Source organism: Thermobia domestica, chromosome 8 (genome assembly GCF_964235325.1).
Source record: "Thermobia domestica chromosome 8, izTheDome1.hap1.1, whole genome shotgun sequence".
NCBI lineage: Eukaryota > Metazoa > Arthropoda > Insecta > Zygentoma > Lepismatidae > Thermobia > Thermobia domestica.
This window is the reverse complement of record NC_137461.1, coordinates 88,746,848-88,772,428: the sequence shown is the minus strand read 5'-3', so window position 1 is coordinate 88,772,428 and position 25,581 is coordinate 88,746,848. Positions and strand designations below refer to the sequence as shown.

Sequence of the window (25,581 nt, the reverse complement as noted above, 5' to 3'; positions counted from 1 at the left end):
TTTAAATTTACTGGGTTATTGTTATGATTTTTAATTAGTGGGGTGAATAGAAACACTTCTTGAGGAGTGGAAAATTCTTGAGAAGCGGGGAAAAAAAGGACAGGAATGAATCAACAATCTCTAAGAACAAATTTCCAAGTCTTCTGAAAAAAAAAAAAAAAATGTGTGACAAACTGAAGGAGGAAAATATCAGGGCTGGATTTGAAAAGTGTGGAATTTTTCCCCTTTGTCGAGACCAAATACTGAGGATGCTGCCAAAAAGAGACAATGAACGAGAAGAAACAGAACAGCAAAAGGCATCTCAGACTATAAACCGTTCCCTTATGGATCTTCTCAAGAGCATGAGAGAAGATGAAAAATTAAACAAGGAAAGAAGAGAGTACGAAGAGTTTTGATTTGTTTTCTGAAAATGATGCATTTTCATCAAATCACAACGAAACAACCTACCCTTGTATTGTCGGAAGAGGAGAAAGACAACACTCCAGAAGACAACATTCCAGACGATCACGAACTAGATGATGGTTTTCTAAAGCTGGTGATTTTGCTGTGGTAAAGGTTTATGAGAAGCTAAAACTCGATGAGATTATTCACTACCCAAGTGCGAAAATGTGAACATGATGGATATGTGGGTGTTTTATAAGAGAGCACATAAACAATGAAATTTTCGGAAACTTCTGAAGAATCGTTTTTTCTATATGAGGATATTGTTTCGAAACTGTTGGTTTTTATTAGGAGTTCGTCAGCACGCTTTAAGTATATGCTAAGTTTCGGGCTCCTTCGTGGCTAAGCGGTTAGCGTACTCGCCTTTGGCGTGGGAGACCCGGGTTCGATTACCGGCGGGAGCTCATGTGGTTCTGATTCCACGTTAACCAGTAGGTCCACGTCTCATATAGCCTCGCTGCTGAACGGGACGTTAACCTCAAAATCAACTCAACTCATGATAAGTTTCCCTGGTGATTTCAGTGGTTTAAATCTTATTCATATATCATCAAAACTGTATGGTCGTTTGTACCTATATTGTGCATTATATTGTTTTATAAGTTTGTAACTTAAGTAATACTGGTCTTATTGAACTTATATCCTGCAGGTATCAAATAAATAGTTCGTTTCAACAAATACGCTGTTTCTTTTTACATTTCCAATAGTATAAAAGAAACAACAATAAAAATAAAGTCATTGTTTCTATTCACCCCTACTCATGGGGTGAATATAAACATTAAGAAAAATCAAGGTGAAGAAAAGTGGAGTTGATAAATTAATATGAGGTTTACTGAACTTCATTAGCATATTAAGACCTTTTCTTTGAAATAATCTGATACGCGAAATCTTTAACATCACCAGACTTATATACTCATATAGCCAAAAATGTGTTTCTATTCACCCCATTTGACGGTACCAAACTCATTTTATAAGAAGTTTTATATTTAAAGTTTTTATTTTAACCCAGAGAAGCGGGTAATCAACGCTAGTTTAACATGCTACATTTTGAATCTCGTCCCGATATATCGAACCTGGAAGAATCATGCATATCAAAGCCACCCCTTAGCGGCTAAGGTATGCATGGGCCGTTGCTGCTCGTGGTCCTGGGCTCGATTCCCGGTAGGGAAAAGCAACCAACACATTACGATTGTTAAAATTTTAGTTTAAACTTTAGGTCCACGTCTCATATATTGCCTCAGTGCTGAAAAGAGACGCTAAACTTCAACAAACACCACCACCACCACCAACAACAACAACAACAAAAAGAAACAATGTATAGAGGGCATTAGTAAACTTGCTCCCCTCGTAGAATTTTCAGGACAAACTAGTTATTTCATATTGTATGGTTATTAATGAAGTATTTAATTATGAAATATGAACAAAATCGCTTGAGTCGTTTTCGAGAAAATCGTCCAAAATAAGCTCACCCCAAAAGTAAACCCCTCCTCGAGTAAACTCCTTTGGCCCAGATAAATTATTTATACCACAGTATGGGATTACTATTGAAAACTGATTTATGAAATATAAACAAAATAGTTAGAGCTGTTTTCAAGAAAGACAAAAAAAAAAAAAAAAAAAAAAAAACGCAATTTTTGCTCTCCACTCTTCAGTAAACTGCACTTATTTTTTAGGATAGGAAGAAAATTTCGAAGGAAAAAAAAACTTGGAGGATCACATTAAAAAAAAAAAACTGTCATTTAGATGCGTTGAACAGTATGAGCTTTAGACGAGTGTAAATCAGGACAAAGAAATAAACGTCGAAAAATCACTATTTTTTTCATGTGTACAGCCTATGAAACGCGTAAATGTGTTGAAATCTCGAATCCAATTTTTCTCACTATCACCATATTTTCTCTCCTATCGTCGCTCAAAAGTTAAAAGTAATCTTGTAACTCATTTTACACTACAACGATAAGCTAAAATAAATAAATAAAAATATAATGACAATATTATAGCTATTGTCTTGAAGTTTACGCAACTTTACAAGATTTAAGGGTTCTAGTCATTTTTTTTTAACAACCCGGTTATATATATCTAGTGAGTGTGAGAGAGAGTACTGTAGATATGGATAGGTAGGGTGATAGATATAACTCTCTTAGGAAATCATAAGTAAATTTTTGCTGGATACCACAAGTAACAATACAGACCTACACAACATACTAATACAAGGTAGTGGGACGAAATTATGTGGCACTGCGAATATCTTGAAAACGAATTATCCAAGATAGAAGCTTGTCAAAAAAGTATTGGAAAGATCGTAATCCAGCAATGGATCAGCCATTTCAAATGTATACACTCATGTGGTCCCAGTTTTCATTCTTGATATCTGAGCATTTGAGATTAGGAAAGAAACGCTTATACCTTGTTCTCGGAGATCACATGTTTAACCCTGTAGCTGTAAGAATTTCTTTTAAAAAAACTATTCCTGGGTATAACCGGGTAAAATTTACTGTTATGTCTAGGTATAACCAACGGTCCTATAAACTGGAAATATCTTAACAACCGGTTCTAGCAAACTGGTGCGAACCGGCTGAATAGCACCACTGGTTATAGTCAGTATTTAAGTGAGTGAAACTGAAGTTACAAGATATATAACAAACAAACGAACAGGGTAATGAACGAACACACCACGCAACCTCCACACATATACGTATCTTCACTTTCTAAATCTTGGTGGAAATTCTCTCAGAGACTTTAGCGTACATTTTAGATAGAATCCAAATTATACGAGTATACTCGTATGTACTCGAACTGGGAATCGGACCCGGTACTTTCTCACCTAAAGCCAGACGTTAATTATTTAGCCTTTTAAAAAAATAAAAACAATGAATTCCTGGTATTAGTATATCAGACGTGATCTAAATATTAATGTGGAATCTCATTAAAACTTACTACTCACCTCTCATATACTTATAAAACAAGTAAAGAGTTCAAAAAAAGAAAGAAAAAAAACTTACTTGTACACCTGCAAGATAGCATATATTCCAGTCTGAGGCATCAAAACCAAACGTACAACAAACCGGTTTACCTAAAAACCTTTCTTCTTTAATTAATTAGATACATGTAACATCAACACAATTCACTTAAAATTCATTCAAGATCCACACGTGGTAAAATACACAATGTCAGTGCTGTTCTACGACATATATGATCTTTCATAAAAATAATTTTCTTGAATACAATAACTTGTTAAAGTGTACATCGGGAAAGCTATCCAAAGCATATAGAATTCCAAGCTACTGTATTTCTCAGTGCGTACGTGCTTATATTAAAGAACTTGTACCGTTGCCTATAATTCTATTCTCTCCTACAACTGGAATGGTTTATTTTGAACTTTCATAAGTGAATTGTTTCTTCAAAAAGTGAACCAACTTAAGAGTTCGTGTGGTCTCTCATCTTCAGGGGGAAAACGAACGTAAGTACTGTTATTCTAAATTTCTGTACTCAATAATATATTGGTACGTTCTTAACCTACTGATTCAATTCGCTGTTCTAAAAGTAGATAGTACAGCAAAGCAATACTGTTATCTCAGCCTAGAATCTGATTTTTATGTATAAAAGTACAGAACTATCTGAAGCAACTCAAAATAGGTTATAAAAATCAACAAGTTTTAAGAGAGAATATTCTTTGTTCTACTTACGAGCCCTGAGTTTGAACCTAAAATTCTGATGAATAATAAGTATATATGTTTGGATGGATTGGAGTTTAGTGTCCCTTTCAGCTGCGAGGCTATATGAGACACGGACCTATAGCTTACGGTGAGATTCTGAACACAAGCTTTCGCTGGGAATCGAACCCGAGTCTTTCAGAATAAGTATTTTCTTGTAACCTTACATGCATATGTACTCATATTTTGTTAAGGGGCCGCGATGGCCCAGTGGTAGAGCGTTCATCTCTGATGTGTGAGGTCCCCGGGTCGATCCCAGCTCGCGCCAACTGAACCTTGTGGTCGATAAACACCGTGTTCGGGTTTTTCTCGTGATTTTCCTGTTTCCTCCCACATTCTTCATTCCACAATTCCATTCATTTCTCATCATCGCCGTCTACTTTGGCCTAGCTGTCATAAACGTGGGACGTAAAACTAGAATAATTCATTTTTCCGTATTTTGCAAAAAATCATTCACATGATTTCACACACTATGAAATCTTTTAGATGTATACTTCATTGTGACGACGTAAAAGCAATATATTTTCTAAAATTTTCGGAGTCACGACATAGTATTTCTGAAGGAATTTACTATCTCGGCATAACGAATGGATTGCAAGTTGTTCGGGTTTTTCTCGTGATTTTCCTGTTTCCTCCCACATTCTTCATTCCACAATTCCATTCATTTCTCATCATCGCCGTCTACTTTGGCCTAGCTGTCATAAACGTGGGACGTAAAACTAGAATAATTCATTTTTCCGTATTTTGCAAAAAATCATTCACATGATTTCACACACTATGAAATCTTTTAGATGTATACTTCATTGTGACGACGTAAAAGCAATATATTTTCTAAAATTTTCGGAGTCACGACATAGTATTTCTGAAGGAATTTACTATCTCGGCATAACGAATGGATTGCAAGTTGTCCTTATGTAACAACAGGACTGTCGGCAAGGCCTATCTACCTGTCAACTTGGGAGGCCTGGGCTCGATCCCCAGTAGGGGCAGAATTTTTTTCTCGTCGCAACCCTCGCTCTGCCGACTCTTCGTATAATTCATCAATACTGCCTTAGTGGAAATAAAAATATCTTTATGGATTTTTTTTTTAAAGGGAGAACATTTGTATAGTCACCTGCAAGTGCATATAAAATGATCTGGGAGACAAGGGAAATAAAACATAGTAAACGTAAAAGGTAGAGTGTACCATACTATAAATTGATCTCCCCCACTCCATCCCACACCAAGGGGACTGCGGGGCCGTTATCGCTGGCATTATTCGGTGTTGAAAGGGAAGTTATGCTCCAACCCAAACCACCAATATATCATAATTTTAAGACCGCATAACCTTATCATGACACTCCTCAGCTGTAAATTACTATCTGAAAACTCTTTCACTTTAATTCGCACTACCTTCTATGTTTTGGGGGCACTATCAATTTTATGGTGCTATATTCTCCAAAATCTAGAACAGTAGAATCCCGATATAATGCGGTTTCCGGGGGTGGGATTTACTATATCCCGCGTTATAACCTTACCGCAGAGTATCGAAATGTAGGGATGGGCACGAGTCGAGCTAAAACTCGACTCGACTTGAAACATGACTCGGATTCGAGTCGAATTTCGAGCCGAGTTAAAGGTAATTTTCTAGAGTCGAGTTCCAAGCCGAGTCACTGTTTTTGGGTTCGAGTTTCGAGTCGAGTCGAGTTTGATAAATAGCCCGCTCGTTTAGCTCGTTTTGAAATCATGGTCTGATTAGACTGGAAAGCGAAAGCCATGAGAAATGTAAGCAGTAATGTGGAATACTTTTAGTGTTGATCACGAGAGGGGACATTGCTCACATATTGTCTTGTCTCCATAACGAGATAATAGATTTTTACAACGAGACAGCCTCAAATGAATCGATTTCTGTTAAAAGGGTGTATGTGCAGTAAACAATTTTCGGTAAATGACAAAAAAGAACAACTGTTTTTTCACGAGTCGGTTCGGTTGATGAAAAAAAGAAAAATACGTGTAAATGTACATGGTTACTGATTGTTTATTATCTATATAGGATGTAACTGTGAATTATGGTTTAATCTACAAAAAATATTAAACTTTGAACATTGTGACATAAAATGTGAAACCAGGGTTATTCTGAAATATATCTAAATTTTGAGGCACTGTTACATTGGTAGTATATTAATAAAAGACAGAGATATTAATAACAGTAATTAGTAATAATAATAATTTGATAGCAAATGTTTTCTTCCCAAAAATTACTTTTAAAAAAAAATCTCTGTCAGGATAAGTCCTGAATTAACAGCTGTCGTCACTGTTTGCCTTACTCCGACTTGTAAAGTACTTTGAATCCATATCGAGAAATACTGAGGTTAATGCTGCAATATATCTTGGCCACCTACATGCTAAATAAAAATCCTGCATACCGTAATACTGTGCCAGAATAAAAGGTGAAATTTTCTCACGGTATCTTTTACGGGATCTTAAACTGTGGCTACAAAGTTGAGACTGATCTTCACCTGGTGTAACGCCACAGCAGGCAATTATAAGTTTAGGTGGATTTTATTTATGTTGTACGACGAGACATAATTGGGAATCCAAAGAAGTAGAATTGCATAAGAAACTATTATTATAATGGTAAAATTTGTATTTTTAACCCAAGCTAGTTTTATTTAAGTTTTACTCCCCAAATTCCTGAGCGTTTGTCCAGATTCCAGTACAGTTGATAGACCGACCAACAGAGAACATTAATATATTATAATATATCATAGTATAATATTGTAATAATATAATTCAATGGCTTATATTTTCAACACATTCCAAGGAATACACTTCCTTTTAACACAAATCGTTGCATCTACCTCTAAAATCTCACACAAATCGTTGCATCTACCTCTAAAATCTCAATTTAAAAAAGTGAAAATCGTAAAAAAAAAAAAAAAAAGTTACATACACCCTTTTAACAGAAATCGATTCAAATGTCTTGAGCACCAATATAAGTATATACTGTAGTTATTACAATTAAGCCTGAGACCTGCACAGTCAAAGTTTTGAGCCCAAGCAGAACCCAGCTCGGGTAGTGATGTCAACCGGCTCAGCTCGGTTCAACTGAGCGAACAGCTCGAGCCGGCTCTGTTGGGATGAGCCATGGGTTGCAGCCGGATCGGTTGAAACAAGTCCAAGCCATCGGCTCGGTTCGACTCGGCTGAACTTAGACGATGGCTCAAGCCGCCTCGGCTAGGGTGAGCCATCAGTTCAGTTCGCTTTGGCTCAGGTGAGTCATCTGCTCGAGCCGACTCAATTGGATGAGCTGTTGACTCGGCTCACTTCTCTGATCCGCTCGATAGTAAATGAGCTGGAGCTGAGCCGTCGACAATCCTAACCCCGGGCCGAGCAGTTCTGAACATATTTACGGAACTCAAATCCAAACCTCGTGAACGATTTCCTTTCCTCCTGAATACTTCTCGACTATTACCGAGGTCGGCGGTCAACTAGTTTTTGTATTCAGATATAAATCGCCTATCTTTCATGATTCTGTTGTAATAATAATAATAATAATAATAATAATAATAATAATAATAATAATAATAATAATAATAATAATAATAATAATAATAATAATAATAATAATTAGTAGTAGTAGTAGTAGTAGTAGTAGTAGTAGTAGTAGTAGTAGTATCATTGAATTATATTGTAGGATACTTGAAGAGAGTACTTGAAACTACACATAGGATTGGGCTCCATTTAGCTCTTTTTGGCTCGAGTTGACTCGAAACTCAACCACAGGGCCGGCGCGAGGGGGTTCGAGCCGTGCCACCGCCCAGGGCGGCAAGTCTAATGGGCGGCAAAATTTGAAAAAGAAAAGAATACTATCAAAATACTATGCTTCGTAATAGGTCAGCATGGAAAAAGAAATTGTGTTCGCCTGAGAATATAATTGAACTTACTTCACTCGCAATTAACGCAGAACACCACAAAATCTTAAATGCCAAAACACAACATAAGAAGAACGTACTAGAACGACTAGTTGCAATAATACAGTTTTTAAGTGAACAATGTCTACCGTTACGCGGAACATCAGATAAACTTTACATAAGTAATAATCGTAATTTTCTGAAACTGGTAGAATTCTTCGCAAACTTTGACAGCGTCATGACCGAACACATTAAAAGTATCATGAGAGGACAAAATAAATACCATCAATACTGATCAAGATGTCCAAAATGAAATTATTAAAATTCTTAGTGAACAAATTAAAAGTAAAATACTGTCTTTGTTGAGAGCTGCAAAATATTATAGTATAAAACTAGACTGTACATAAGATATTTGGTCATATTTCTGGTACAGAGCAAATGACAATAATCGTTCGTTTTGTACAAATTACATACAGTAATGGAGAATGTCTTGTAAAAATTTGCGAACACTATTAGTTTCGTACCGGTGCCGGTAATAGACACCACTGGTCTAGAAGTAATAATTTAACAGCCGAAGGAAATAAACATTCCTATCGAAGACATATGGAGCCAATGGTTCCAATATGAAAGGCAAACATTCAGATATTCAAAAGAGAATTTTAGAAATGAATTCCTGAACCTTCTATGTTTCTTGCAGTAGTTATTCACTAAACCTTGTCGTTAACGATGAAGCCACAGCATCTCAGTATGCCGTTTCATTTTTTGTATAGTTTAAAAACTTTATGGCTTTTTCAACTGCGTCAGTTCAACGTTGAGTCATACTAAAGGAATATATTAGCAGTCTCACTTTAAAACCATTAAGCAACACAAGGGAGAGCCGAATTAATGCTCTGACTCCACTTAGATGTTAAATAGGGGAGATTTATGATGCCTTACTTCAAATATGTAACGACAATAGAACAGATACAATTGTCACCCACAATACTCTGTGTATAGCAAACCAGCTGCATGACTTTACATACAACATGGCTCATATTTCCCCATTCCTTTAGGTTGAACTAAGATATTAAGAGGTGAATTAATCTCTCAACTTCAAGAAAATATTTCAGAGTAACTGTTGTTGAAACATGTATATAAACATGGCGTACATTTTGTTTTACGCTTTAGGATTATCATTGATGGTTGCCTGAGATTAAAGTCTATTAAGGGCAAAATGGTTATATCATCTCTCAATCTAAGAGGAAAGACATCTACAATTCACAGCAGTGGCGTTTCGAAGGAGGAATTGTGGGGGATTGGCAGTGGCGGATCAAGAAAGAGAAAACTGAGGGGTGGGAGTAGCCAGAACCCAGACTATGATTGTATATCATTATTTTACTATAAACTTTCAAAAATATATAAATAATAGCTTCAATTATTTCTGTCACTCAAAAAACTGGGGGCCTAGGTCCCCCTGGTCCTGGGCTAGATCCGCCACTGAGGATTGGAAGCCCTTCCATTCAATCTTTCATATATTATTGCAATGGAAAGAATTGCAGTTTTCTTACATCTTGGAACTGCAACAGTCTGTGCGTGTCAAGGAAGGTTCACTTACACGTATGACGTACCAAATTTCACAAAATTAAATCCCCACGTTAAGCAGGTTTGCATATCCAGGCTCCTAACTATGAAAACATTTACGCTCAGTCCAACCTGAATCATTTCACGAATTCAACCTGTTTTACGTATGTTATTAGGACATAATATCGATTGTGATTTATTCTAAAAACACTTTTATACGTTGCAAGAGTTGTAACGTCCAAATATTTACTGAGAACTCATAGTCGTATCGGAATAAACAAAAGCGAGTATGGAACAGTAAACTGCTTTCACAAAAGGAAAAAGAATAGGTACAAAAGGCCTGCAAAACGGTCGAGTGGTTTGGGTCGATACACTATCAATCACATGTTTGTGAGTTCAAACCCTGTAACAAGTCGTTTCTTTTTTAAGTGTCTTCCTATTTTCACCCGGAGGCTGAAAGTATTTCTTTGAGTAACTCATTGAAAACTTCTTTTGTTTCAAATTCGATTAAAACGGAACATTATATGAATTGCGAATCTTAAATCCATAGCTAAAAAAAAAAAAAAAAAAAAAAAAAAAAAAAAAAAAAAAAGTATACTCACTACTCCATTATCCTCTGATTTGTAACGAAAAACTATTTATAAACAGTGGTGACTTCAGAAAATTATTCTCGGGGGGAATTTCAATATGCGGGTGTAGGGCAAACATTGGTAGTCCACATTGAGCGAGATCGAATATATGGTCCTGAAGGCGGAAATTTCTTAGCTCGAGAGGGGTCTCAAATTCTCCCTCAGATCACGTCCTGAAAGCATCATTGCTTAAAAGCTTTTCGTAACAAATATAATATTACACTTGTTTCTCGTTCTACATTTAGAATTGGTAAAATCATAACTTATAGAGGATTATAATAAAAGCATAAAAATTACAATACCGATCATGTATAAATTATCCTGTAAGTTACCAACTTTGGGTCAGATTAAAACTCAAATATTTGTTTTCGGATTGCACTTAGAAGTAAGTCCTCTCTATATAATCCTGATTGGAAAGCCATGTTTAACACTAATTAATTAATCAATATTTATACGAATATTTTTTTTATTTTACTATTTTTACTATTCAATATTATATACACTTCATTTCCAAAATCAAAATTTCGAAAATGTATATTGTACGAGTGCAGACTCGCAAATAAATGATTATTTATCATATATATTGGTCTCTATTCGAAATTCTATTTAATCGAATCCGACAGGAACACAGACAGAAATATCGAGAACAGGTGACAAAAAAGAGAGAGAAAAACGTTGCACCCGGCGGGGACTCGAAGTAAGTTCGAATGGTTGGTTCTTTACAAGCCGAACGCCTTAGACCACTCGGCTATGGTAACAACTAGTGATTATAGCAAAGGCTTCGAGTAGTAGTTTTTATTACAGAATAACATTTTCTATTGCCTAAAATTTAAACCTAATTTACTTTGATATAATATATCTATTAATTTGTTTCATGAACGTTTTCGTTACTTTGATGAATGATGTATGTGGTTGATATAGATTCTATTACACATTCTTTCGTAAATATTATAGAAAGTATCAGGGTTATTTATGATCTTTTATGGAAATTGACTGGCGCATGCGCAGTACACAGACAGTTCAATTGGAAGGCGAGGAATGAAACGCTTACACACTGTTACAATGTTTCCCTCGCAAGCAGTAGTTCCCAACCGAGGGACGGCGGGACGCACTTCCTCCTCCTGGGGTGGCGTGAAGGATTTACGAAGTCCCTTCGTTGTCTCAATTTTCTTGAATGATTAAACACAATATCCAGTCACATCTTCTACACATTTGGAAGTGATAAATCGTAGTATAAATAAACCGTCCTCCACATACAGTGATTGTTGCTTTTCCAAGATTATAAACTGAAACACTTTTTATTTCAATAGAATATAAAAGTTTCAATGGGAGGGGTTATAACCCCCTCAAACCCCTGGGTCTTCGATATGTCACCGTCTAAACTGTAACTTTCAAGTTAGAATCGAAAAATGGAGACATGTGACCTACTAAATATATTTTTAGTTAATTATACATTTTCATAAATAAAATATCCACAATTACAATGACAGTAAATGCTAAGTAATTATTGTAAATCTTTGTATTTTCATTTTCCCTCTTTCTTCTCAACTGAGCTTGAAAAATGTAAAAATGGGAGGTTAAGAACTTCAAATATTACGTATATTTTAGCGTATTACGAAATTATATTTAATAGAATCCGGTAGGATCACAAACAGAAACGTCAAGAAGAGGTAAAATCAAATTGTACTGTGGTGGAATTCGAACTACTCTTGAATGATGCTTCAGAATCTCTAACCGAATGCATTAGTCCACTCGGCTAATGTGACAAGTTGAAAATATAGTAAGCGTGTTTCATGTTCAATCTTTTGTTACAGTATGAAATTTATTTTGTATTCTCTGAAGTTTAAGCCTATTTTGGCCTGATTAATAGTCTGTTGAAATTGTTTTATGTTTACGGTATTCTTTACTTTGACGAATGATGTTAATATAGGTTCTATTACGTATTCGTTCATAAATATTACAGCAATTGTCAGGATTATTTATGATCTTTCATGAAAATTGACTGGTGCATGCGCAGTAGAAACAGAAAGATGCACTTTACCGACATTTGTCATACACGCCAGAACGCAAATTTCTAACAGGTTCTCAAAATGCCTCGCTCTAAAGACTCTGGAGAACTGTCTGTTGCTCTGAGAGGAGAAATCATAGGCCGAGCAAAAATGGGACAAACTGTGCCTCAGATTGCTAGAGATCTGGGATGTGACAAGAAAACTGTCAAGAAATGGGTTCAGCGACATGAAGAAGGTGGTGAATGGTTCAGGTCTCGGTCAAGAAGTGGAAGGCCAAAAGTGACAACTTCAGCTCAAGATCAAGCTTTAGTTACAGAAGTAATCAACAGACCTCTATGCCACAAGTCAATCCTCTTGGACAAAGCCAGAGAATATAATTGTTCTTACGAAACAATAAGAAGAAGATTATTGGGGCTGGTCTACACTGTTCAAGACCCGCTAGGAAGACTCTCCTGACTGAAACTCACAAGGCCAGACGAATGGAATGGGCACAGAATAACATAACCCAACCTCAGTCATATTGGGACTTAGTCATCTGGACCGACGAGAAGGTTTTCAAGTCTAACCAACGAGGCAGAGTTATATTGTATAGACCGCGCGGAACCAGGTATGCTGAACAAAATATTATCAGAACTTCTTGTTCAGGACGAATATCAGCACACTTTTGGGGATACATGACGGCTGCTGGTCCTGGAGATTTAGTTGCGGTGCCTGAGAGAATGAACAGCAGTGTTTACATTAATATCCTCGAAAATACGTTGTTTCCGTCCTTAGAAAGAAACTTCCCCGAACAGGAAGAATATATATTTATGCATGACAACAGTGCTGTTCACCCTTCCCGGCAAACACGAGAGTGGCTAAATGAACATCCAGAGTTAATTTGTATTGAGTGGTCCCCTCTATCCCCAGATTTGAACCCAAATGAACATCTGTGGGCCTACATGGTGCAAGAATGGAAAGAGAGACGTGAAGACAGAGACCAAACGTTTCTTCAAAATCATGTTATGGAACTGTGGCAACATTTTCGTGACACACCGTCGTATTGCTCGAGACTTGTATCTAGTATCCCCTCCAGACTTCAAGAAGTTACTGACTCTAGAGGTGACTACACGAAGTTACTGACTCTGGAGGTGACTACACGAAGTACTAGTGTGTTATTTTTTGTGTAAACAATTATTTAAGTTTCATTTATTTATTATATTTTTTTCAAGAGCAATACTTTCGTTCTTCATTCTTTTCCTTTGCTTGTTTACTTATTAGTTCGTTAAAACGTAAAGGAAGAGTAGTATATCTTCAAAAAGTATTTGTGAATTTACTTTGAACGTTTCTAAGAATACATTTACTTTTTTTTCCTTACTCTATATCATGCCCAATATTACTTTCATTTCAGTTAATTAATAACTTTATTTCACATCTCGGATAAAAGTATTATTGTCTTTTTAACGATATTTTCCCTTTTGATTGTGTAATTTCTAGTTTCATTGAATTATCTCAATTCTAATGAATAAATCACATTTTGTTTATTGTCCCTTCCTTAGCTAAGTTCGAATTCGAGAACAATTTGGTGTAATATACGTTCTTTATTCTTCATATTGTGCAGTAATGACAATATTAATTATTTTTCATGAGTCCAGTTGATTAGTGAGAACTTGGACAAACATTAACCTGGTGATTCTTTACGCAATGACAAGCGTAAAATACATTTTAGCTATTCTTTATACTTCATAGCGATGAAACATTCTAACAGTCAGTTAGCGTTTCATTCCTCGCCTTCCAATTGAACTGTCTGTATACTGCGCATGCGCCAGTCAATTTCCATGAAAGATCATAAATAACCCTGATACTTTCTATAATATTTACGAAAGAATGTGTAATAGAATCTATATCAACAACTTACATCATTCATCAAAGTAACGAAAACGTGTTCATGTAACAAATTAATAGATATATTATATCAAAGTAAATTAGGTTTAAATTTTAGGCAATAGAAAATGTTATTCTGTAATAAAAACTACTACTCGAAGCCTTTGCTATAATCACTAGTTGTTACCATAGCCGAGTGGTCTAAGGCGTTCGGCTTGTAAAGAACCAACCATTCAAACTTACTTCGAGTCCCCGCCGGGTGCAACGTTTTTCTCTCTCTCTTTTTTCACCTGTTCTCGATGTTTCTGTCTGTGTTTCTGTCGGATTCGATTAAATAGAATTTCGAATAGAGACCAATATATATGATAAATAATCATTTATTTGCGAGTCTGCACTCGTACAATATACATTTTCGAGATTTTGATTTTGGAAATGAAGTGTATATAATACTGAATAGTAAAACGAGTAAAATAAAAAAAATATTCGTATAAATATTGATTAATTAATTAGTGTTAAACATGGCTTTCCAATCAGGATTATATAGAGAGGACTTACTTCTAAGTGCAATCCGAAAACAAATATTTGAGTTTTAATCTGACCCAAAGTTGGTAACTTACAGGATAATTTATACATGATCGGTATTGTAATTTTTATGCTTTTATTATAATCCTCTATAAGTTATGATTTTACCAATTCTAAATATAGAACGAGAAACAAGTGTAATATTATATTTGTTACGAAAAGCTTTTAAGCAATGATGCTTTCAGGACGTGATCTGAGGGAGAATTTGAGACCCCTCTCGAGCTAAGAAATTTCCGCCTTCAGGACCATATATTCGATCTCGCTCAATGTGGACTACCAATGTTTGCCCTACACCCGCATATTGAAATTCCCCCCGAGAATAATTTTCTGAAGTCACCACTGTTTATAAATAGTTTTTCGTTACAAATCAGAGGATAATGGAGTAGTGAGTATACTTTTTTTTTTTTTTTTTTTTAGCTATGGATTTAAGATTCGCAATTCATATAATGTTCCGTTTTAATCGAATTTGAAACAAAAGAAGTTTTCAATGAGTTACTCAAAGAAATACTTTCAGCCTCCGGGTGAAAATAGGAAGACACTTAAAAAAGAAACGACTTGTTACAGGGTTTGAACTCACAAACATGTGATTGATAGTGTATCGACCCAAACCACTCGACCATTTTGCAGGCCTTTTGTACCTCTTCTTTTTCCTTTTGTGAAAGCAGTTTACTGTTCCATACTCGCTTTTGTTTATTCCGATACGACTATGAGTTCTCAGTAAATATTTGGACGTTACAGCTCTTGCAATGTATAAAAGTGTTTTTAGAATAAATCACAATCGATATTATGTCCTAATAACATACGTAAAACAGGTTGAATTCGTGAAATGATTCAGGTTGGACTGAGCGTAAATGTTTTCATAGTTAGGAGCCTGGATATGCAAACCCGCTTAACGTGGGGATTTAATTTTGTGAAATTTGGTACATCATCTACAAGTAATTAGAGTATATAGTTATCCAGGAAGGGCAAAGGGACGAAGTGATTTTTTAAAAATATTTATTTGTTTAATTTTTTGAATCTGAAGATAGCTTTATCACTTCTAGCTATTTGAGTGTTCATTTAATCCTGCAAAGTTAATCGAAATTGGAAGAAAACATATTGATGATTGCTTGAAGCATCATAATTGCATTGGACGCGAGATCAGAGTGAGATTCCCGATTGTATTTCTCCATTTCCAGTGTTACACCCAATGTATATAGAGAACATCCATTTCCAGAGTTACAGAGAAAGACGTATTATGCTGCACACTGTGCCACAAAATCTTTCAGGTGAAGGAGGGAGAAATAAAAGTTTAAAATAGCTTATTATTTTTATGTAAAGAAAAGAAACTACATCTGACACATTACAATGAAACTGATAAATAGTGGGGACATGGAGTACTGGAAGGGTTCAACTTTGGAAAATAATTAAAAAAAAAAAAAAAAACCGGCACACCCTCAAAATTCCCTATGATATAGGTCTAAGTGTGAAGTATCTCTGTTGAGACACAATCATGGGAAGGAAATGTACTATCGTGAACAAAAGTGCATTACCACCTGTATTCTGCATATCCTTAGTACATTCACTAATAGATCTAACATTTACAGATAATTATATTGTGCTATAAATGAGAAACTGAAATCAGCATTGATCACTTTATTGTATTTATCAGTAACTGCCACTTCTTTAAAATTATCGAGACAGACGAACAAAAGTATATTAATCTTTTCGTCACAATTTTGGATTTGGAAAATGAAATTTATTCTTTAAACTTATACTTTAACTACAGAAAATTGCTTTAAGAAGTCCTTTTTCACTCTCAATAAATGTTTCCTTACAAGTAAATTTCAAAATTTCCCTGATACAATCCCCGTCATCTCTTTAAAATTATCTAAGCACAAGAACGTATTAATCGTTGATAGATGGTGAAAGATGACAGTTTTAGATTTACAGAATGAAAGTTACGTTTAAATCTATATTTCGAACTAGATGAAATTGCTTCGAACAAGATACAAATTTGAAAAAGAAAAACAGTCATAAAGGGTTTGTACCGGTCACCGGCTTTAATCAAAATAACAGCAATATGTTCGGCCAAGCCGGTAAAAACCGGCCAGTTGGCAACCCTAAGTACCGGTGAGCTCCTTCGTGGCTAAGCGGTTAGCGTATGCGCCTTTGGCGTGGGAGACTCGGTTTCAATTCCCGGTGGGAGCTCATGAGGTTCGTTTTCCACGTTAATCGGTAGGTTCTGTCTCATATAGCCTCGCTGCTGAAAGGGACGTTAAGCTCAACTCAACGGAATACTGGATCTTGTATTTGGAATCTCAATTTTACGTGGAGAGGGACAGCGTCAGGAAAATAAGTGAATACCGTCAAATGGGGTGAATAGAAACATGGGGGTGAATAGAAACAAAACTCCCAGATTAGTTTTGGATTCATCTGGACGATAAATTAATCAAGAAAACTGAAATTTCTTAACATAGTCTTATACGGCTAAAGTGTCCAGGGCAGAGACAAAATGTTTTACTGAGTTGGGAACACTGAGGTAGACGGCAGTAGCATTAATGTGTTATTGAAATCTTACACGGTATTTTAGCGCTCCTTAAACTTTCTTGGTAAGTATGACATTTTCATATTTGTTGCATTTGAGCATATGCCTATTTTGTAGTTTGTTGTTTCATTTACTGACGTTCATAGTAAAAGTTTTCCTTTTGTAAATTATTTTTAATCAAAATTTAACTTTACTGGGTTATTGTAATGATTTTTAATTAGTGGGGTGAATAGAAACACTTCTTGGGAAATTCTTGAAATTCCTCAAGGAGTGGAAAATTCTTGAGGAGCAGAAAAAAGGACCTGATAGGAATGTATCAACCATCTCTAAGAACAAATTTCCAAGTCTTCTGAAAAAAAAAAACAAAAAAAAAAGTGTGAAACTGAAGGAGGAAAATATCAGGGCTGGATTTGAAAAGTGTGGAATTTTTCCCCTTTGTCGAGACCAAAAACTGAGGATGTTGCCAAAAAAAGACAATGAACGAGAAGAAACAGAACAGCAAAAGTCATCTCAGACTGTAAACCGTTCCCTTATGGATCTTCTCAGGAGCATGAGAGAAGATGAAAAAATTAAATAAGGGAAGAAGAGAGTACGAAAAGATGTTTCTGGTAAGAGTTTTGGTTTGTTTTCTGAAAATGATACATTTTCATCAAATCACAACGAAACTCAACCTACCTTTGTATTGTCGGAAGAGGAGAAAGACAACACTCCAGAAGACAACATTCCAGACGATCACAAACTAGATGATGATTTTCTAAAGCTGGTGATTTTGCTGTGGTAAAATGAGAAGCTAAAACTCGATGAGACTATTCAGCACCCAAGTGCAAAAATGGGAACATGATGCATATGTGGGAGTGTTTTATAAGAGAGCACATAAACAATGAAATTTTCAGAACGAAACTGTTGGGTTTTATTAGGAGTTCGTCAGCACACTTTAAGTATATGATAACTTTCGGGCCCCTTCGTGGCTAAGCGGTTAGCGTACGCGCCTTTGGCGTGGGAGACCCGGGTTCGATTCCCGGCGGGAGCTCATGTAGTTCTGATTCTACGTTAATCAGTAGGTCCACGTCTCATATAGCCTCGCTGCTGAACGGGACGTAAACCTCAAAATCAACTCAACTCATGATAAGTTTCCCTGATGATTTCAGTGGTTTAAATCTTATTCAAACATCATCAAAACTATATGGTCGTTTATACTTATACCTATTGTGCATTGTATTGTTTTATAAGTTTGTAACTTATGTAATACTGGTCTTATTGAACTAATATCTTGTAGGTATCAAATAAATCGTTCGTTTCAACAAATACGCTGTTTCTTTTTTACCTTTCCAATAGTATAAAAGAAACAACAATGAAAATAAAATAATTGTTTCTATTCACCCCATGGGTAGGGTGAATAGAAACATTAAGAAAAATCAAGGTGAAGAAAAGTGGAGTTGATAAATTAATATGACGTTTACTGAAATTCATTAGCATATTAAGACCTTTCTTTTGGAATAATCTGATACGCGAAATCTTTAACATTACCACACTTATATTCTCATATAGCCAAAAATGTGTTTCTATTCACCCCATTTGACGGTATGTATTCTACAGAACACAGTAGAAAAAAAAAATATATTGGAAACAATAATTAATGAAATCAGGATTAGATCTTCAACATTCTGAGAGAATTGTTACGGTAATGCCCTCTAGCAGGTAAACATGGAATTACATACTTCTCGTACATTTACGTTTTGTACTATACTCAATAGATGGCAGACAACAGCACTGTTGAAAAACTGAAAAAAAGAGATTTTAGAAATACGCTAAAGTTGCCAACTCTGGTAAATAGAAAACCCGATACCCCCTCAAAATTCCCTATGATATGGGCCTAAGTGTGAAGTATCTCTGTTCGGACCTATCCATGAGAAGGAAGTGCACTCTCTTGTACAAAAGTGCATTAGCACCTGTATTCTGCATAAGTTTAATAGATAATTTGTGCTATACACCGTAAATCAGAAACTGAAATCGGCACTGATCATTTTATTGTATTTACCAGTAACTGACACTTCTTGAAAATTATCGAAACAAATGAACGAAAGTGTATTAATCTTTACGTGACAATTTTGAATTTGGTAAACGAAATTTATTCTTTAAACTTATACTTCAACTACAGAAAATTGCTTTAAGAAGCCTTTTTTCTCAATAAATGTATAAAATTCCTTACAAGTAAATTTCAAATTTTCTCTAATACAATATCTGTCATCTCTTTAAAATTATCTAAACAGATGTATAAAAAATATTAATCGTTGATAGATGCTGAAGGGTGGCTGTTTCAGATTTACAGAATGAAAGTTACTTTTTGAATATATACTTCTAACTAGATGAAATTGCCTAGAACTAAATATAAATGTGAACCGGTCATAAAGGGGCTGGTAAGAAGTTTGTACCGGTCACCGGTTTTGATCAAAATAACAACAATATTTCCAGCCAGGACGGTGAAAAACCGGCCAGTTGGCAACCCTAAAATACACGCAAGTCGCATTTAAATTTAAAAATAAAAAAAGAAAAGCTCTATGGGAGCTCTGAACATGCAATTTTCTACAATTTTGTACTGTCTCTGCAGCCGAACTTGTCTTCTAAAATAGTGAAGATGAAACCGCATGTTTGTTGAGTATGGCTTTGTTAGACTAGTTAATGGCCTTGTCTCGCGGTTATGACCTTCAGTATTCAGACTAAGAAACAGATGATAAATGTTTATAACAGTGTTGAAGACGAATATGTTTGTTGAAAAAAAAAAAAAAAGGATGGAACGGGAAAAGTCAGACAGTAGCAGTGGCATACACAGAATTTTAACACGGGGAAAGATTCAAACACTCAAATTCATATCATTTCAGGACAAACGTATTTTTTGTATCGTAACATCTTAAATATTGATTTTCAATAATACCTTAATAAAGGGAGGTTAAAATCCAAACCCTTTTGCGTGCGCCACTGGACAGTAAACCAGCTAGGATTTTTATTGGAGGACAGTGAAAGGCCCATTTAAATTTTGAGAGCAGACCACTCGTGCTTAACATTCTTGAAAAAAGAAATGACGAGGCATTTTCGCAATGGGTGACATACTACCCAGGAACCACACATCACAAGCTAAGAAACTGACAATATTATCGAACTAACGAACAAAAACAGAAAATTACACTGAGCAATGTACTGTACGTAAGTTTTACATCCACATCATCAGAAAATTGATCATCACCGTACAAGAATTTCGGGATCAAACGTGGTACATACAGTCAGACTTTCTTCAAGAAATCTTGTCCGAGAAGAATGGAGCAAAATCAAAATGTGAGGGGACTGCACTGGGATATTATTTGCTAAGGGACGTGCTCTGCAAGAGTGACTTGTAGTCACAATTTATCTTAGCTTTGGGAGGGGGAAATGATTGGTCAACTCTGGAGCCCAAGCTCCACTGAACGCATATTTCCACTGATGTTATTTATTTATTGCGCTATAAAATACTTCAGAGCTAGCTGATTACGGGAAGCACTTCCTTTCGCTCATGCGTTGCTAGTCGGAATTTGCGATTGAATTTCGATCTGTTACTTGCACGCTTAAAATAATGACCGCCATGTTTGTACGTCATCTGTCAGTACAGGGTAAACTGTCTGTGTCGCTCAATACAGAAACAGTTTAGAGAAAGATACGATGCATTTTTTTTTTTTTTAAATGTTTACGACGTTCCTAATAAAAGGAAGAATGAAAACGTAACAGAACTTAGGGTTTCTTTGAAAATAGATTAAACCTATTAGTCTATTTGTTTATAATCATCATCATCATAGGTATTCTGCCCTTACTGGCAGGTCACTTGCCGCAACTGCGAAGCTTCCATGATCCACGGTCCTCCGCTAACCCCTTCCTCTTCACGTAGGGCTCTATCAGTGACCCACCGTGCTTCCCACTGTCAAAATCAAGTGAAAACAGAATTATAGAACATTCCTACTTCTCGGTGGATTCTGCCGGACTTTAAGTCTCAATCAGAATATTGAAAATTTCTCACTTCTCCCTTCTGAATGAGAATAGGAGAGATGATAGTGAACAAAATCATATTCGATGTTTCAATCGATTTACAAGTTTTATGGCCTATAAATGTAAAAAGTTTATTTTTGAGGTACTTGTATGTGTGTCTTTTTGTCAGTTATCTATTTTCGTTCATCCACTGATATGTAAACATGTCTATACCCTAAATTTTGAGATCTTTGAGAGATTCTACTGAGTGGCTTTACGACTTTCAACTCTTTATAGTATATTCTCCGAAAATATACTATAAAGTGTGAATCAAAAATCGATTTAATCGAAGAAATGTTACTAATGTTATTTATATTTTAGTAACTACTGTCTCTTATTGATAATGAGCTGACAGAAACTACCAATATTGAAATTAGGTTATTAATTTTCATATGTACGATCTCTAAAAATGATAATAAATATTGCTGATTTTTCCAAATGTATTTATGATTTCGCAATTAGATATTATTAATGAAGTATAAAAATTCCCTCATGATTACATAAACTTTCTCGACACCACTTTAGGCGTGAGCTCCTCCGTGGCTAAGCGGATAGCGTACGTGCCTTTGGCGTTTTGCGTTCGATTCCCGGCGGAAGCTCATGTGGTTCGGATTCCACGTTAATCAGTAGGTCCCGTCTCATATAATCTCGCAGCTGAAAGGGACGTTAAACTCAAACTCAACTCAACCATTTTAGGCGTGATAGGATTAAGCAAGATGGTAATTCCCACCTCGCCTAAAATCTGGCAGAAATTCTTATTTTGAACAAATCAGTGACTGATAAGTTGTTAGGCGAGATAGGATTAGGCAAGGTGGGATTGAACCTGGAATTAAGCCTGGAAGAAACACTTCTTTCAATAAGAATGTTGAAATTGTAATCTAAATTAAATTAATATACTTATATTACAAATAATATAAAGCCTACCATATCTTATAAAAAATATACTACAATTTCTACCACATAAGCCTATAATAAAACAATGGTAGAAATGAAGTTAATGGATCATTCATACCTATTTCCCTGTTAAGAAATTTTATTTTAAAAAAAGAATAATAAAACATAATAAAATAAACTTTCCTTTATAAAGTTAATTTACTCAGATGTTTACCATTTATCTTTGTGCTTTCCCTCAAAGATCGTATTATTAAAATCATAATGTTTTTATCACTAGCTAGAGGTTAGTGTACGCGCCTTTGGCATGGGAGACCCGGGTTCCATTCCCGGTGGGAGCTAATGTGGTTCGAATTCCACGTTAACCAGTAGATCCCGTCTCATATAGCCTCGCTGCTGAAAGGGGCGTTAAACTCAAAATCAACTCAACTTAGCACTAGCTAATCATGCAGAATATGTAAGAATATTACTGATACATATAATGATTTGAAGGTTAAAAAATTGAAAGTTCAAGTTTGTAATATTGTATTTCGTTTTAATACAGCTGCTAACCTGTCAAATCACGTTCTCTCTCTTATTACATCTTAAAATAGCGTAAACCAAGGTTTCTAAACCTGTGATATGCGTATCTCTTTCGATGGTATGTACAACTTATGGTAGTATTAATAACAGTTAATGTTTTCGCGGTACGTTAGTAGAGAAGGTTGAGAACTCCTGGGATAAAACCATCAGTGCATTGTTGAAGCAAACAAGCTTTAAACTTCCTTCTCACCAATTTTAATCTCAAACTTATATTATATCTGATCTCCAACAAAACACCTGTTGATAGTTTTTAATAAATTTTCACTGGAAATGCGTTATATAAAATCGAGAATAATGCACTCCTTTATTATTAACCCATTTCAACTCCAAGTAATCAAGACGATTGGAAATTCTCAGAAAAAAATAATGATGTTCGTCAGTTTTTTTTTTTTTTTTAAATGAAAGTTGTGGAAGAACACTTTTTGAAATCAGGATGGGAGAGGGAGAATAAGTGATTCTTCATATTTAACTGATTACTGATTTCAATTCCACGCAATGAGAATTATCTGAAAACCGCTATAAATACTTTAGATTTTATTCATAGCTACAGTATTGCCCTCTATCCGGTAAACGAGGAACTACTTAGCTCTCGTACATTTACGTTTTGTTGCATCCTCAATAGATGGCAGACAATGCAATAAATAGAAAATATCCATATTACCGGTATATCAAAAATCGAATATTTTCTTTCCGAAAGATAATATAGAAACTCGGGGTGTGGATAACTCCGTTGTTTTAGATTTATTCTAAATCCAAGTAGAGGGAATAATTGTAAAGCCTCTAGAAATATGCGCAATATTTTATGAAAATTTAAATTCAATATTTTTACGAAATGTATCGAGGTTTATATGTTTAAATCGCAGCGGGACACCGTAGTCTATTCTACATTAGGGGGATAGATTTATCACTCATTCTTGACTGATTTTAATCCTAAGTACTAGCGATTACGTAAAACAAAGTAAATGTGCATAATATTGCATCAAAACCGAGTGAGTTTTACGAAGTTGCCGTAGAATTTTTAAGAAAATCGAAGGAGAGAGCAAACGCATTATTTTGTTCTTTACTAATTTTAACACTATACAGAGGAGATGATTGGAAGGCTTCAATCACAAAGTATGACATGTTCCACCAAAATCGCAATTTTTTAAAACTAAAATACCGAAGAACTAGGGATGGTATCGAGACGAGACGAGACGAGACTTTGTGCAGTCTCGGTCTCGTCTCGGTTGAAAAATAGCTGTCTCGGTCTCGATCTCGTCTCGAGTCAAAAATCGTCGTCTCGGTCTCGGTCTCGTCTCGGTCAACAAATGCTTGTCTCGATCTCGGTCTCGGTCTCGAGGGCCAAATCTCGGTCTCGTCTCGAAAGTCTCGAAATAAATAGGTGAAATTAAAATTGTAAAGGTATTATTATCGTAAAGTATGTCGTTTCTGCTTCTTATTTTTGGCCTTATTCTTGACTTCGAATTATAGTATGGTGTACTTCTTCAGAGCTAATTTGATGCGCTAATGCCTTCCATGCATGTGTTCCAGGTTCAATCATCAGTGGATATCTCATGCCTGGGATAAAACCCTAATAGTAACCCATATTTCACTTTCAGCAAAAGACTTTCTCATATGGCCTCAGTACTGCATATACTATTAAAGTCTATTAAATTAACTCCAGTACTATACAGTAGTTTATTTTCTTCCTTTGAATCAGAATTGTTCAATATATCCTAACGGATAACGCAACACATAGCAGGACGAATGTATTTAATCTTACCGAAATTGAAATTTTACAATTTCTCATTTATTATCCAATACATTCTACTTTGACTGTCATTTTAAAAAACAGAATATAACTTCATTATCTTAACAAGTAGGGTAAAGTATTACTACAATATATTTTGTTTAAAATTGATCAAATGCTTTATTACCGTTTTACATCTACGTGTTTAATTGACACCTTATAACACGAAATTCCTGAACTTTGTGGTGGGAGCTACGGCACTCATCTTTGCTATGTGTGGTCTCGGGTTGCATCACGAAACAAGTTAGTTTCAAAGTCAGATGTTTCGCATAGTTCGCGTCTAAATTTAAGTACATGCTGTTTCTTATACAAGTTCCTAAAGTTGTAATGCATTACATACGCATATATCCAATGCCGTAACATAGATAAAGCTTATTCTTGAGCTCTTAGCGGTGCATGTGATCTTTATTCGAGAAAACCAATCGTGCGTTCATTACGTTGAAATTGTATATTGATTGAAAATTACTTGCGAAACATGAACATACATATTATATAAGTATATAGGTAATTCGAGTTATCTGTATCTATTTTCTTTCTCTCGCCAAAACAAGTGATTCTTAACTTTCTAGTTTTCTTTTGTATTAATTTTCGTAGTTTTGCAGCAACATGAAGTATTAAATAGTCAACAATATTTTTTTCGCTGTACGACTTTCGTTAAATTTTGGATGCAATTTTACCCTACCTTACCTAGTAAAAGTTATAGAAACTGAACATTAGTGGTAGACTATGCTAAGTCACTTTTTAGTCAAATTGGGTTAGAATACTTTTTAATAGACTATGTTCTTTCTAGTGGGGTAATAATGTAAGTCTAAAAGCATACTACTACTTTGTAACTACTTAGTATAGTTTGAAAAACAGTACTATAGATCTTAGTTAAGGAACCGGTTTTTCGCTTCTTCTGTAACATTACGAAATTATGACTTGGTTTAGTTTACCTCTTAGGTCTCGCTATAAAATCATCACCATCATCATAATCAACCATTATCAATCCACTTCTGGATGAAGTCTTCCCAAGTTTTCTCTACAAATATCTAACTTATCTTCTTAAAAGTAATTCT

The 25,581-nt window shown here is 35.3% G+C and overlaps 1 pseudogene across 2 annotated transcripts in view; it reads left to right on the top strand.

Annotated features, from left to right (window-relative positions):
* Positions 1–25,581, top strand: part of LOC145693046 (glucose dehydrogenase [FAD, quinone] pseudogene) — a 52,720-nt pseudogene that overhangs the window by 17,936 nt on the left and 9,203 nt on the right. The window contains exon 1 of one of the 2 annotated variants that reach the window (XR_014132701.1): positions 3,763–3,895. The exons of the other annotated variant lie outside the window; for it this stretch is intronic. The product of XR_014132701.1 is annotated as a glucose dehydrogenase [FAD, quinone] pseudogene, transcript variant X1 (transcript). Of the gene's footprint in view, positions 1–3,762; positions 3,896–25,581 lie in introns of those variants that run through there. 2 annotated transcript variants of the gene reach the window in all.